Source organism: Oncorhynchus tshawytscha, linkage group LG14 (assembly GCF_018296145.1).
Source record: "Oncorhynchus tshawytscha isolate Ot180627B linkage group LG14, Otsh_v2.0, whole genome shotgun sequence".
NCBI classification, from domain to species: Eukaryota; Metazoa; Chordata; class Actinopteri; order Salmoniformes; family Salmonidae; genus Oncorhynchus; species Oncorhynchus tshawytscha.
Genome location: NC_056442.1, coordinates 132,178 through 147,304, shown reverse-complemented (window position 1 = coordinate 147,304; position 15,127 = coordinate 132,178). Strand labels below are relative to the sequence as shown.

The 15,127-nt window shown below is 46.5% G+C and overlaps 1 protein-coding gene across 1 annotated transcript in view; it reads left to right on the top strand.

Annotated features, from left to right (window-relative positions):
- Nucleotides 1–224: 224 nt before the first annotated feature.
- The window catches only part of LOC121839213 (BCL-6 corepressor-like), a 71,861-nt gene continuing 56,958 nt past the window's right edge, over nt 225–15,127 (top strand). Inside the window, 1 exon segment of the mRNA XM_042296659.1 lies at nt 225–951. The gene's annotated coding sequence lies outside the window, so the exon portion shown is untranslated.

Genomic DNA, 15,127 nt, shown 5'->3' with positions numbered 1-15,127 from the left:
ATATAGCATAATCTATTGCCCAGGAAGAAGAAAAGACGAATATGCACAGTAACCTATATACCTTCAATATCTCCCTCGCTCGCTGTTGTTCTCTTTCGCTCTCCCTCCTCCCTCCCTTTGTTTTCGCTGTGGAGAGCGCTGGTGGAGCGAAGCGTGCTGGAGGTTTATGGTAATTGCGGTTCCCCGATTGGCCTTCTGGGTAGAGTCTGCGACTGGAACCGAGGCGCAGGCACTCATTCTCCGCTGTACGTCTGGAGGCGGTAGTTGTGAGTGCTCTGAATGGTGCCATACGGAAGAAAACGGAACAGTAAAACTAGGACGAAATAAAAAAAACTAATGGGAACATTGACAGAAACACCCTAGCCTCTCACTGAAGATAATGGGCACTGTTGGCATTCTTTATTTGTTGAAAACGGAAATTCTCGCCATATTTTTGAGGTGGCGGGTGTGCTGTACGGCGAGCTCAACATGGCGCTGCAATGCATAACCAGACTGAATTAGTTTATTGTTTATTGAGACCTACGACCGTTGTTGCCACCTGTGCTCCTTGAAACGTTCACGACACCGATTTACTTGGTGTCTTTTTACTAATGGATATATTCACTGGGGGCAGAAACGTAGCCTATCACGGCGACTCCGTGGATCTGTTCGTTCATTGTCGCCGACTCGTCATTCCCGGATTTTTACCAACTGGAAATGTATAAAGACTAAGGATGTTTTCGTAGTCTAATCTTACCTACATGTCATTTAACAAGCACAACATTGTCACCCCTATTTGCTGTCAAGTTAAATTACAAAAGTGATATTAACCCCCGACGCACGAACTCTCGTTGGGTCGTTTTGACTGACTCGTGGAGCCTAGAGAACACTGCCAAAAAGTTCCAACTGGACATTTTGCGTTTTGGCCAAGAACAATAGAATTTAGAGAAATTATTCTGGAATTTCTATCAGGTATGCTAAGAATTTTTGTGAACGTTTGTGACTTTGTTTTTTCCTTTCCATGTTTCGTTTTGTTTGCTTTTCTGTCTCGCTCCAGTCTGAAGACTCGATCTTGTTCGGCGTCGCTCTGACTATATGGAGACTTGGCCATCTGATAAGGGCTTCTACAAAGAACTGCGCATTTAAGTGGAATATTTAGTTGCTTGCCAATGTTTTGGAGTACTGAGAGATATGTGTGAACCTAGTATTCATGTTTCACATAGGCTTTGTATAAACCTAGTCTAGCCCTACACCCGTTTCTATAGAAAGATTGTAGCCTAAGATGGTGTAATATTGGATGGTTTGGTAACGGAAATGTGTTGATTAAGCCTACATGTTTTATCGTTCATCCAAACTCTCAGTAAGTCATAATGAGAGATCCAACGTTGTCACGGGACTTTCCAGCTAACCTTTTTTTTTCAGCCAGTCAGCTAAATTTAAAGGAAAATGTCAAATAAAAAAATAGCGTGTAGCTCGTGTGTGATTTCGATGTAGGCTAATCTAATTCTCATGTTTCAAATGAATGGCCTGGCATAAACAAATTAGTTGAGTCTCTGTGGGAATCGGCTTATAGGCGTTTTTTATATATATATATATATATATATATATATATATATATATATATATATATATATATATATATATATATATGATTCAGTCTTAATTTAGTGCCTCGCCCATGTTTGACACCATCCCATATACCTTGTGGAACGACTTTGCAGATAAAAGCTTGTGGAGGTCATCTGTGTAATTTCACTGCGCATTTCAGCGAGTGGATGATGGTGTGGTGGGCTGTATGGTTTTCCATTCATGAACGACTTCATGGATAGAATGCGGCAATCAGGCTTTAAAATGAATTGTTAATACGGGCTCGGTGATCGAGCGCATTGAGACGGGTGTAGATGTCCTGCAGGATAATGTAAGCCTAAGTAAACGTGTCTAAGGCTTCTGTCCCACATTGGACGATGCAAGGTCTTTTCTTGTACACTATATACCCTTGGCATGTTGGCAACTTGACGTGTTCTGTCGCCTTAACTTAAACGAGTCCGAACTGAAGTCCTCCCCTCGCCCCGGGGACGGGAAATGACTATGGTCACAGGCTGCGCTACGGAATTCGACCCGTTGCATATACAGTACTAGACACAAGCAAGCGCAGACGCAACAACGGAGTGCAGTGTTTTTGGACTCATAAAACGCCTCAATTTGTGTTTTTAAACTTTTACTCCAAGAACAGAGCGAACACAGTGGAGAAGCAACTTACTGCGCTTTAGGCTCATAGGAAAATAATACAGGCCTAGGCTGTTTATTTCACAAAAGTTATCTGGAATTTGTTGGTTCCTACCTGTATTCCTTGTTTCCTGTTTCCTACTTTGGTACCATAAATTAATCCCGAATACTTGGTAGCCTAACTGAAAGCTGAATGTGGCATTAAGACCGAGGGGTTGGTTTAGTAGGCCTATTGTCACAGAGCTTATTCACAAAATATTGTCATTTATAGGCCTACTGAAGAACCAATTTCAAACTGATTGCATTTAAAGACTAGGAATGTTATATTTAAATTTAACCAACTTGGTATGGGGGCTATGAGAGCGCATTTTACCCGCATTGTTGTTTGCATTTGGCATAAATGAAGGCTATCATGCTGTTGACAACTATCTAGGCATATTTCATATGACAGTCGAATCTAATGAATGCTGTCACATACGAACAATTAGGCCTACAACGTGGATACGTCTTGAAAGACATCCATTACAACAGTTACGCAAGTACCTGTAGACCCGTTTTTATGTTCAAATAACATATTTCAGAACACAAGAACGGATTAAACAGCTTGCCTAACCAATTGGTATTGTCAAAATCATACTTTTAAAAATTTTCATCTGAGAAGAGACCTCCCTACTCGCATTCTGCATTTATTTGGTGAAGGCCTACGCCCCCCATTCTGTCAACCCGGGTTGTTTATTTTTAGCGCAGCCATCTCGGTCTGCTGGAGCCTTTGTGCACTCAACGCAGGCAGACAGAAGAGTCGTGTCCAGAGAGACGGTGGTTTTGAGGATATTTTTTTCCTTCATCCACCACCTTGAAATGTGATATGGAAATAGTAAGTCGTTGGCCAACCGCCGAGAACATTCGGCGTCAGATAAACATTTATTTAGGCATTTTCTTTTGAACAATGGGAAGAGTAATAAGGCATCAACGATAAGCGTGATTGACTCACGGTTGTCAAGCTTTTTCTGCTGTCACAATATTAGCTGGTTGTTGTCATGTAGGCCTAAATGAGGCCTTTCTCCGACAGTAGGCCTATAGGCTACTTTTAACATATGCCGAATTTATTAATAGGATATAGGTCCGCTATTTTCCGAGTTTGACACAATCAGTGGAAACGCTTGTGAAGGAAAATAAACCCACGGCACTGCAGTGAGCTGTAGAGAGAATTGCTTAGTCGACTCCCGCTGGAGATGTCACAGTTTGATTGAAGCTTTTCCTCTACAAGGCGAGTCTCCCCTGGGACTGCGGTCCGGAAACAGGAGAGCTCTTCTCTCCGCTTCAGAGCGCTTTTGTGCCGCAGCAGGAGCTCTGTGTGCACGGTTCTCTGCGCTCTCTCGTAAAAGGACGCCTCCTGACGCCCACACATTGTTTTCTTTACGCGACGTTCTCACCAGCAGCCAGAATGCACCTAAGTAGAAAGGATAACAGCCCCGAGGTACCTTGCACTAGGGGCACATATTTTATTTAAATGGAACCCGGGGCCCGTCGAATTGGAGCAGCCAAGTTTTAGGTCAAGTGAGGGACACCTGCGTGGTGTTTGGCTGGCTGTTTCTGCTCGCCACCCATTGATTTTGTGAATTTGTCACGCCGTGCTTTGAATGACACGTCTATGATTCTGTAATATAAACGGTGCAATTAGACGGCATGTCGTACAGGTCGCATGATATCTGTTGGGTGCTCGTCTTATACTAGGCCTATATCCTACAAATATCCTAGGTCGTTGGATAAAATCTAGCCTACATGTTTACGTTATTGATGAATTTGTTAGGCGAATCCACATTGTAAAACCACCACCATGCCCGCCACCAGGGGTGTTGCCGTGTTTCCTAAATCCTGACACTGTCATTGTCAAAACGTGTCTGTGTAGGCTGATCCCCTGATGCAATAAAACACAATACAAACTGTAAAATTAAGTAAAACACTTTGAACTACTTTTTGGGTAGGCTTAGGGCCGTATTATTTTGGATTGGTTTTATGCACCAACAAACAAAGCCGTCAACCTCCAGAAGGAGTGAGGGAGAGCGCAATGGTTTGGTTTCACATTGAATTGCCTACAGGAAACGAAATAACACGACCATTAAATGATTGCGCATACGGGGACTTGATTTTCTTACCAGCAAGGTTTTATCCGTTCGAATAATGGCGCGCCCAACGCATCCATGGTTGTAATCTGAAGTCTGGACACGCCCGTTTCCCTGAAAATGATTAATCAATCGGAATACAACTAATCCATTTTATTTAGTAATTTTATTAATGAATTCAATTATGTTAATGGTTATGTAAATAAATATTATAATATTATATTGCCATAATGCAGTATGCCTAGACAATCACACAAATGTGTGCATTGGCCAATGTCACAAATATAAGTGTTCTATTGAAATGTAAATTAATGTAGACAGAGGGACAAATGACAGTTTAATGCGGTGAGTGGGACAATTCCCTTGGCTGCGAACCACTTCACGAAAGAACATCGCACGAGAGACCTCTGTTCTGTGTGACGACATTGCACGAGAGAGTTCTGTGTGAGGAAGGGGGAGAAGTTGTTTCGTAACAGGCTTATCAAATATCTGCGGTTAAGGAGCACAGGCAGGCTGCTGCTGGGGCGAGTCGCACGAAACAAAACCAGACTACAGGCTGCTTTGTCTGGGGCGCTGCTAGGGCATCCAAGCGTCATGAGAGTTGGAGCCAAATTAGAGATAGGGGGAGGGACTCCAAATGTGAAAGATAAAGGGAAGCAAGGCCAAAACAACAAATGGCTCAGCTGGCACTATGCATTTTAACTGGATTAAAAAAACATGAGTTCATTTCTGGCCATTTGTGTCACACCAATAATAGGGCCCGCTTAATTTTCTGTAAAAAACACCAGTAAGACAGCTCAAGAGGTATGGTTAGATATGCATATATATATATATATATATATATATATATTAGTACCCATCAAAAGTTAGGACTTACCTACTCATTCAAGGGTTTTTCTTAATTTGTACTATTTTCTACATTGTAGAATAAATGTGAAGACAACACTATGAAATAACACGTATGGAATCACGTAGTAACCAAAAAAGTGTTGAACAAATCAAAATATATTTTGTTCTTGAGATTCTTCAAAGTAGCCACCATTTGCCTTGATGACAGCTTTGCACGTTCTCTCAACCAGCTTCACCTGGAATGCTTTTTCGTTTCAACAGTCTTGAAGGAGTTCCCACATATGCTGAGCTGTTGGCTTCTTTTCCTTCACTCTGCAGTCCAACTCATCCCAAATCATCTCAATTGTGTTGAGGTTGGGTGATTGTGGAGGCCAGGTCATCTGATGCAGCACTCCATCACTCTCCTTCTTGGTCAAATAGCCATTACACAGCCTGAAGGTGTGTGGGGTCATTGTCCTGTCCCACTAAGCGCAAACCCGAAGGGATGGTGTATCGCTGCAGAATGCTGTAGTAGACATGCTGGTTAAGTGTGCCTTGAATTCTAAATAAATCAATGACAGTGTCACCAGCAAAGCAACCCCACACCATCACACCTCCTCCTCCATGCTTCACGGTGGGAACTACAAATGCAGAGAGAATCTATTCACCTACTCTGTGTCTCACAAAGACACGGCGGTTGGAACCAAAAATCTCAAATTTGGTCTCCAGACCAAAGGACAGATTTCCACTGGTCTAATGTCCATTGCTCGTGTTTCTTGGCCCAAGCAAGTCTCTTCTTATTGGTGTCCTTTAGTAGTGGTTTCTTTGCAGCAATTTGACCATGAAGTCCTGATTCATGCAATCTCCTCTGAACAGTTGATGTTGAGATGTCTGTTACTTGAACTCTGTGAAGCATTTTTTTGGGTGGCAATTTCTGAGGCTGGTAACTCTAATGAACTTATCCTCTGCAGCAGAGGTAACTCTGCGTCTTCCTTTCCTCTAGTGGTTCTTATGAGAGCCAGTTACATCATAACGCTTGATGATTTTTGCGACTGCACTTGAATAAATGTTCTAGGTTCTTGACATTTTCCGCATTGACTGACCTTCATGCCTTAAAGTAACGATGGACTGTCATTTCTCTTTGCTTATTTGAGCTGTTCTTGCCATAATATGGACTTGCTCTTTTACCAAATAGGGCTATCTTCTGTATACCACCCAAACCTTGTCACAACACAACTGATTGGTTCCAATGCATTAAGAAGGAAATTAATTCCACAAATGAACTTTTAATAAGGCACACCTGTTAATTGAAATGCATTCCAGGTGACTACCTCGTGAAGCTGGTTGAGAGAATGCAAAGCTGTCATCAAGACAGATTGGCTACTTTGAAGAATCTAAAATACATTTTGATTTGTTTAACCCTTTTTTGTTTACTACATGATTCCATATGTGTTATTTAATAGTTTTGATGTGTTCACTATTATTTTACAATGTAGAAAATAGTAAAAAAAGAAAGAATCCCTTGAATGAGTAGGTGTCCAAACTTTTGACTGGTAGTGTGTGTGTGTGTGTAAAAAAAAAAGTAAAAAAAAAAGATTTTTTTACATATGATTAATTCTAGGTGTTTGAAAAATGTAGAATTAACCAATTTATAGACACGGGCTAGTCCCCCTCCGGACCACCCCCCCAGCCATCCTCATGTACTTTGTTCCCCCTCAGATTTTTGGTGTACATAACACCCCTGGTCTGACGAATAGGTTTTCTCCGTAGCCTATGGAAAGCAGTTCTGTGAATCAGAACAATAAACAATAAAACCCTGTTTTCGCTCTAAAAATAAGCAATAAGTCTCCTCCTGCCTATTCAATAGCACATGCCGTTGATAGAGAGTGGAGTTTGTTTGTCCTGGGCAAGGGGGAGGGGCGTATGAAATGGGTTTATCTCTCCACTCCCTCCCGCCCTCTCCTCCTCCCTGTCGGCTGACTGAATGCTAGGGTCATGGAGGGTGTGGAGAATGAATGTGGAGAACGTGACTGAACTGTTGTTCCACTCTCTGCGCTATAGACTCCTCCTTGAGCAGAACTGGAAATGATTTAATGGTTGCAGTGAATGTGATGTCTATAGGGAATAGGTGAGGGATTTGGTTGTAGGAGTGAAGTGAGACCATTGGAATTGTCCAGGCATGGTCCTACATTGTGTGTGATCTGAGGTCCAGAGTGTACAAATTTGATGAATGTGCTAAAGGCTAATAGGACTGTTATTACACTACATTATAATGTATTTTGTTCAAAAGACAGGTATTCGTCTTCTATGTTCCTCTGTAGCTCAGTTGGTCCAGCATGGTCCTATGTAATTCAGTTGGTCCAGCATGGGCCTCTGTAGCTCAGTTGGTCCAGCATGGTCCTCTGTAGCTCAGTTGGTCCAGCATGGTCCTCTGTAGCTCAGTTGGTCCAGCATGGTCCTCTGTAGCTCAGTTGGACGAGCATAGTCCTCTGTAGCTCAGTTGGTCCAGCATGGTCCTATGTAGTTCAGTTGGTCCAGCATGGTCCTGTGTAGCTCAGTTGGTCCAGCATGGTCCTCTGTAGCTCAGTTGGTCCAGCATGGTCCTCTGTAGCTCAGTTGGTCCAGCATGGTCCTCTGTAGCTCAGTTGGTCCAGCATGGTCCTCTGTAGCTCAGTTGGTCCAGCATGGTCCTCTGTAGCTCAGTTGGTCCAGCATGGGCCTCTGTAGCTCAGTTGGTCCAGCATGGGCCTCTGTAGCTCAGTTGGTCCAGCATGGGCCTCTGTAGCTCAGTTGGTCCAGCATGGGCCTCTGTAGCTCAGTTGGTCCAGCATGGGCCTCTGTAGCTCAGTTGGTCCAGCATGGGCCTCTGTAGCTCAGTTGGTCCAGCCGGGGTAGGCCGTCCATTGTAAATAAGAATTTGTTCTTAACTGACTTGCCTAGTTAAAGGTTAAATACATTTTTTTTAAAGTCGCTTTGAATGAAAGCATCTGCTAAATGGCATTCACATATAGTGCTACTGACTGGTACTGTGTGTGTATTGCTGTGTATTGCTGTTGACTGGTACTCTGTGTGTGTATTGCTGTTGACTGGTACTCTGTGTGTGTATTGCTGTTGACTGGTACTCTGTGTGTGTATTGCTGCTGCAGTATCTAGATTGTGCACATACTTCTATCCTTTACTTTGTTGATTGTCACCTGAAGTGATGAACTGGAACTTTGTAAGGAGACTTTTATTCCACCAGAATTTGTCCCCAATCTACAGGTGGGAATTTGCATACATCTAAAACGTTGGTAGTCCCCTCGACACGTTATTTTTGCCCCACTTCTTTGTTCAGGTTGCTTGGAAATGGTAATGTTGCTTCGTAGCTGCAATGTTGCTATGCAAATGACGAAAGCAGCTAGCCAGAGGGGAGCATGGAGGAAGCGTGAGGTGGGGACAGTTTGATGGATGAAAATGGCCACCCTCTCCCCCCTCCTTCAATGGCTGGAGATAAGGGCAGGCCTGCATTATTGAAATCCCATGTCTGTAAACCCATCAATGGCGGGTGACTGTGTGTGTGTATGTGTGTGGCATGCGTCTGGTGTGTGTTTGTGTATGTCATCTCCAGCCCAAGGCCCCCTACTTTTTATGTCGCAGCCAAGCTGTGTGGCTGGAAAGCCCAGGTGAGGCAGCAAGCTGTGTGGTTGGAAAGCCCAGGTGAGGCAGCAAGCTGTGTGGCTGGAAAGCCCAGGTGAGGCAGCAAGCTGTGTGGCTGGAAAGCCCAGGTGAGGCAGCAAGGTGATTGCATCTTTGTCAGAGCGCAGCGAGTGCTGAAACATTTCCCTGTGACAGATGACAGCCACTGGGGCCGTTGGATTATGAGTTATGTTCTGCCTAGGAGTGTCCTGAGAGGAGGCATTTGTTATCATTGCTCTGGCTCCGTGATCCCAAACAGAAATATCAAATTGCTATACCATAGATGCATTACATTTGCCAAGATTTGATTAGTCCAAGAAATTCTGCCCGTGGCAATGAAACCCTGATCTGTTCACCGGACGTGCTACCTTTTCCTGGACCTGCGGTTTCTTCCCCTCTCTCGGTTTCCTCCTCTCTCTCGGTTTCCTCCTCTCTCTCGGTTTCCTCCTCTCTCTCGGTTTCCTCCTCTCTCTCAGTTTCCTCCTCTCTTTCGGTTTCCTCCTCTCTCTCGGTTTCTTCTCTCTCGGTTTCCTCCTCTCTCTCAGTTTCTTCTCTCTTGGTTTCCTCCTCTCTCTCGGTTTCTTCCTCTCTCTCGGTTTCCTCCTCTCTCTCGGTTTCCTCCTCTCTTTCGGTTTCCTCCTCTCTCTCGGTTTCTTCCTCTCTCTCGGTTTCTTCCTCTCTCTTTCGGTTTCTTCCTCTCTCTCAGTTACCTCCTCTCTCAGTTTCTTCCTCTCTCTCGGTTTCCTCCTCTCTCTCGGTTTCTTCCTCTCTCTCGGTTTCTTCCTCTCTCTCGGTTTCTTCCTCTCTCTCGGTTTCCACCTCTCTCTCGGTTTCTTCCTCTCTCTCGGTTCCTCCTCTCTCTCGGTTTCCTCCTCTCTCAGTTTCTTCCTCTCCCTTGGTTTCCTCCTCTCTCTGTTTCTTCTTCTCTCTCGGTTTCTTCCTCTCTCTCGGTTTCCTCCTCTCTCTCGGTTTCTTCCTCTCTCTCGGTTTCTTCCTCTCTCTCGGTTTCCTCCTCTCTCTCGGTTTCTTCCTCTCTCTCGGTTTCTTCCTCTCTCTCGGTTTCCTCCTCTCTCGGTTTCCTCCTCTCAGTTTCCTCCTCTCTCTCGGTTTCTTCCTCTCTCTCGGTTTCTTCCTCTCTCTCGGTTTCCTCCTCTCTCTCGGTTTCTTCCTCTCTCTCGGTTTCTTCCTCTCTCAGTTTCTTCCTTTCCCTCGGTTGCCTACTCTCTCTCAGTTGCCTCCTCTCTCTCGGTTTCCTCACCTTGGTTTTCTCCACTCTCGGTTTCTTCCTCTCTCTCGGTTACTTGCTCTCTCGGTTTTTTCCTCCTCTCTCTCGGTTTCTTCCTCTCTCTCGGTTTCTTCCTGTCTCTCTGGTTTCCTCCTCTCTCTCGGTTTCCCCCTCTCTCTCAGTTTCTTCTCTCTCGGTTTCCTCCTCTCTCTCAGTTTCTTCTCTCTCGGTTTCCTCCTCTCTCTCGGTTTCTTCTCTCTCGGTTTCCTCCTCTCTCTCGGTTTCTTCTCTCTCGGTGTCCTCCTCTCTCTCGGTTTCTTCCTCTCTCTCGGTTTCCTCCTCTCTCTGTTTCTCCTCTCTCGGTTTCCTCCTCTCTCAGTTTCTTCTTCTCTCTCGGTTTCCTCCTCTCTCAGTTTCTTCCTCTCTCTCGGTTTTCTCCTCTCTCAGTTACTTCCTCTCTCTCGGTTACCTCCTCTCTCTCGGTTTCTTCCTCTCTCTCGGTTTCTTCCTCTCTTTCGGTTTCTTCCTCTCTCTCGGTTTCTTCCTGTCTCTCGGTTTCCTCCTCTCTCTCGGTTTCCCCCTCTCTCTCAATTTCTTCTCTCTCGGTTTCCTCCTCTCTCTCAGTTTCTTCCTCTCTCTCGGTTTCCTCCTCTCTCTGTTTCTCCTCTCTCGGTTTCCTCCTCTCTGTTTCTTCTCTCTCGGTTGCCTCCTCTCTCAGTTTCTTCCTCTCTCTCGGTTTTCTCCTCTCTCAGTTTCTTCCTTTCCCTCGGTTTTCTCCTCTCTCAGTTTCTTCCTTTCCCTCGGTTTTCTCCTCTCTCTCGGTTTCTTCCTCTCTCTCGGTTTCTTCCTCTCTCTCGGTTTCCTCCTCTCTCTCGGTTTCCTCCTCTCTCTCGGTTTCTTCCTCTCTCTCGGTTTCCTCCTCTCTCTCGGTTTCTTCCTCTCTCTCGGTTTCCTCCTCTCTCTCGGTTTCTTCCTCTCTCTCGGTTTCCTCCTCTCTCTCGGTTTCTTCCTCTCTCTCGGTTTCCTCCTCTCTCTCGGTTTCTTCCTCTCTCTCTCGGTTTCCTCCTCTCTCTCAGTTACTTCCTCTCTCTCGGTTTCCTCCTCTCTCTCGGTTTCTTCCTCTCTCTCGGTTTCTTCCTCTCTCTCGGTTTCTTCCTCTCTCTCGGTTTCCTCCTCTCTCTCGGTTTCTTCATCTCTCTCGGTTACCTCCTCTCTCGGTTTCCGCCTCTCTCTCGGTTTCTTCCTCTCTCTCGGTTTCTTCCTCTCTCTCGGTTTCTTCCTCTCTCTCGGTTTCTTCCTCTCTCTCAGTTTCCTCCTCTCTTGGTTTTCTCCTCTCTCTCGGTTTCCTCCTCTCTTGGTTTTCTCCTCTCTCTCAGTTTCTTCTCTCTCGATTTCCTCCTCTCTCAGTTTCTTCTCTCTCGGTTGCCTCCTCTCTCGGTTTCCTCCTCTCTCTCGGTTTCCTCCTCTCTCTTGGTTTCCTCCTCTCTTGGTTTTCTCCTCTCTCTCAGTTTCTTCTCTCTCGATTTCCTCCTCTCTCAGTTTCTTCTCTCTCGGTTGCCTCCTCTCTCGGTTTCCTCCTCTCTCTCGGTTTCCTCCTCTCTCTTGGTTTCCTCCTCTCTTGGTTTTCTCCTCTCTCTCGGTTTCTTCATCTCTCTCGGTTACTTCCTCTCTCGGTTTCCTCCTCTCTCTCGGTTACCTCCTCTCTCGGTTTCCTCCTCTCTCTCGGTTTCCTCCTCTCTCTCGGTTTCTTCCTCTCTCTCGAATTCTTCCTCTCTCTCGGTTTTCTCCTCTCTCGGTTTTCTCCTCTCTCTCGGTTTCTTCCTCTCTCTCGGTTTCTTCCTCTCTATCGGTTACTTCCTCTCTCTCGATTTCTTCCTCTCTCTCGGTTTCCTCCTCTCTCTCGGTTTCTTCCTCTCTCTCGGTTTCCTCCTCTCTCTCAGTTTCCTCCTCTCTCTCAGTTTCTTCCTCTCTCGGTTTCCTCCTCTCTCTCGGTTACTTCCTCTCTCGGTTACCTCCTCTCTCTCGGTTTCCTCCTCTCTCTCGGTTTCCTCCTCTCTTGGTTTTCTCCTCTCTCTCGGTTTCTTCATCTCTCTCGGTTACCTCCTCTCTCGGTTTCCTCCTCTCTCTCGGTTACTTCCTCTCTCGGTTACTTCCTCCTCTCTCTCGGTTTCTTCCTCTCTCTCGAATTCTTCCTCTCTCTCGGTTTTCTCCTCTCTCGGTTTTCTCCTCTCTCTCGGTTTCTTCCTCTCTCTCGTTTTCTCCTCTCTCTCGGTTTCTTCCTCCCTCTCGGTTTCTTCCTCTCTCTCGGTTTCTTCCTCTCTCTCGGTTTCTTCCTCTCTCTCGGTTTCTTCCTCTCTCTCGGTTTCTTCCTCTCTCTCAGTTTCCTCCTCTCTTGGTTTTCTCCCCTCTCTCAGTTTCCTCATCTCTTGGTTTTCTCCTCTCTCTCAGTTTCTTCTCTCTCGATTTCTTCCTCTCTCAGTTTCTTCTCTCTCGGTTGCCTCCTCTCTCGGTTGCCTCCTCTCTCGGTTTCCTCCTCTCTCTCGGTTTCTTCCCCTCTCTCGGTTTCTTCCTCTCTCTCGGTTTCTTCCTCTCTCTCGGTTGACTCCTCTCTCTCGGTTTCCTCCTCTCTTGGTTTTCTCCACTCTCTCGGTTTTTTCCTCCTCTCTCTCGGTTTCTTCCTCTCTCTCGGTTGACTCCTCTCTCTCGGTTCCCTCCTCTCTTGGTTTTCTCCACTCTCTCGGTTTTTTCCTCCTCTCTCTCGGTTTCTTCCTCTCTCTCGGTTGACTCCTCTCTCTCGGTTTCCTCCTCTCTTGGTTTTCTCCTCTCTCTCGGTTACTTCCTCTCTCGGTTTCCTCCTCTCTCTCGGTTTCCTCCTCTCTCTCGGTTACCTCCTCTCTCGGTTTCCTCCTCTCTCTCGGTTTCTTCCTCCTCTCTCTCGGTTTCTTCCTCCTCTCTTGGTTTTCTCCTCTCTCTCGGTTTCTTCCTCTCTCTCGGTTACTTCCTCTCTCGGTTTTCCTCCTCTCTCTCGGTTTCTTCCTCTCTCTCGGTTTCTTCCTCTCCCTTGGTTTCCTCCTCTCTCTCGGTTTCATCCCCTCTCTCGGTTTCCTCCTCTCTCTCGGTTTCCTCCTCTCTCTGTTTCTTTTCTCTCGGTTTCCTCCTCTCGCTCGGTTTCTTCCTCCCTCTGTTTGTTCCTCCCTCGGTTTCTTCCCCTCTCTCGGTTACTTCCTCTCTCTCAGTTTCTTCCTCTCTCTCGGTTTCCTCCTCTCTCTCGGTTACCTCCTCTCTCTCGGTTTCTTCCTCTCTCTCGGTTCCTTCCTCTCTCTGGTTTCTTCCTCTCTCTCGGTTCCTTCCTCTCTCTGGTTTCTTCCTCTCTCTCGGTTCCTTCCTCTCTCTCGGTTTCTGCCTCTCTCTCGGTTTCTGCCTCTCTCTCGGTTTCTTCCTCTCTCTCGGTTTCTTCCTCTCTCGGTTACTTCCTCTCTCAGTTTTTTCCTCTCTCTCGGTTTCTTCCTCTCTCGGTATTTTCCTCTCTCTCGGTTTCTTCCTCTCTCTCGGTTTCCTCCTCTCTCTCGGTTTCCTCCTCTCTCTCGGTTCCCTCCTCTCTCGGTTTCCTCCTCTCTCTCGGTTTCCTTCTCTCGGTTTCCTCCTCTCTCTCGGTTTCCTTCTCTCGGTTTCCTCCTCTCTCTCGGTTTCCCCCTCTCTCTCGGTTTCTTCCTCCCTCTGTTTCTTCCTCTCTCGGTTTCCTCCTCTCTCTCGGTTTCCTCCTCTCTCAGTTTCTTCCTCTCCTTCGGTTTTCTCCTCCCTCAGTTTCTTCCTCTCCCTCGGTTTCCTTCTCTCTCAGTTTCTTCCCCTCTCTCGGTCTCTTCCTCTCTCTCTGTTTCCTCCTCTCCCTCTGTTTCCTCCTCTCTCTCTGTTTCCTCCTCTCTCTCGGTTTCCTCCTCTCTCTCGGTTTCCTCCTCTCTCTCGGTTTCCTCCTCTCTCTCGGTTTCCTCCTCTCTGTTTCTTCCTCTCTCTCGGGTTTCCTCCTCTCTCTCGGTTTCTTCCTCTCTCTCGGGTTTCTTCCTCTCTCTCGGGTTCCCTCCTCTCTCTCGGTTTCCTCCTCTCTCTCGGTTTCCTCCTCTCTCTCGGTTTCCTCCTCTCTCTCGGGTTCCTCCTCTCTCTCGGTTTCCTCCTCTCTCTCGGTTTCTTCCTCTCTCTCGGTTTCTTCCTCTTTCGGTTTCTTCCTCTCTCTGTTACTTCCTCTCTCTCGGTTACTTCCTCTCTCTCGGTTTCTTCCTCTCTCGGTTTCCTCCTCTCTCTCGGTTTCCTCCTCTCGGTTTCCTCCTCTCGGTTTCTTCTCTCTCTCGGTTTCTTCTCTCTCTCGGTTTCTTCCTCTCTCTCGGTTTCCTCCTCTCTCTCGGTTTCTTCTCTCTCTCGGTTTCTTCTCTCTCTCGGTTACTTCCTCTCTCAGTTACCTCCTCTCTCGGTTACTTCCTCTCTCGGTTACTTCCTCTCTCTCGGTTTCCTCCTCTCTCTCGGTTTCTTCCTCTCTCTCGGTTCCTTCCTCTCTCTGGTTTCTTCCTCTCTCTCGGTTCCTTCCTCTCTCTGGTTTCTTCCTCTCTCTCGGTTCCTTCCTCTCTCTCGGTTTCTGCCTCTCTCTCGGTTTCTGCCTCTCTCTCGGTTTCTTCCTCTCTCTCGGTTTCTTCCTCTCTCGGTTACTTTCTCTCAGTTTTTTTCCTCTCTCTCGGTTTCTTCCTCTCTCGGTATTTTCCTCTCTCTCGGTTTCTTCCTCTCTCTCGGTTTCCTCCTCTCTCTCGGTTTCCTCCTCTCTCTCGGTTTCCCTCCTCTCTCGGTTTCCTCCTCTCTCTCGGTTTCCTTCTCTCGGTTTCCTCCTCTCTCTCGGTTTCCTTCTCTCGGTTTCCTCCTCTCTCTCGGTTTCCCCCTCTCTCTCGGTTTCTTCCTCCCTCTGTTTCTTCCTCTCTCAGTTTCCTCCTCTCTCTCGGTTTCCTCCTCTCTCAGTTTCTTCCTCTCCTTCGGTTTTCTCCTCCCTCAGTTTCTTCCTCTCCCTCGGTTTCCTTCTCTCTCAGTTTCTTCC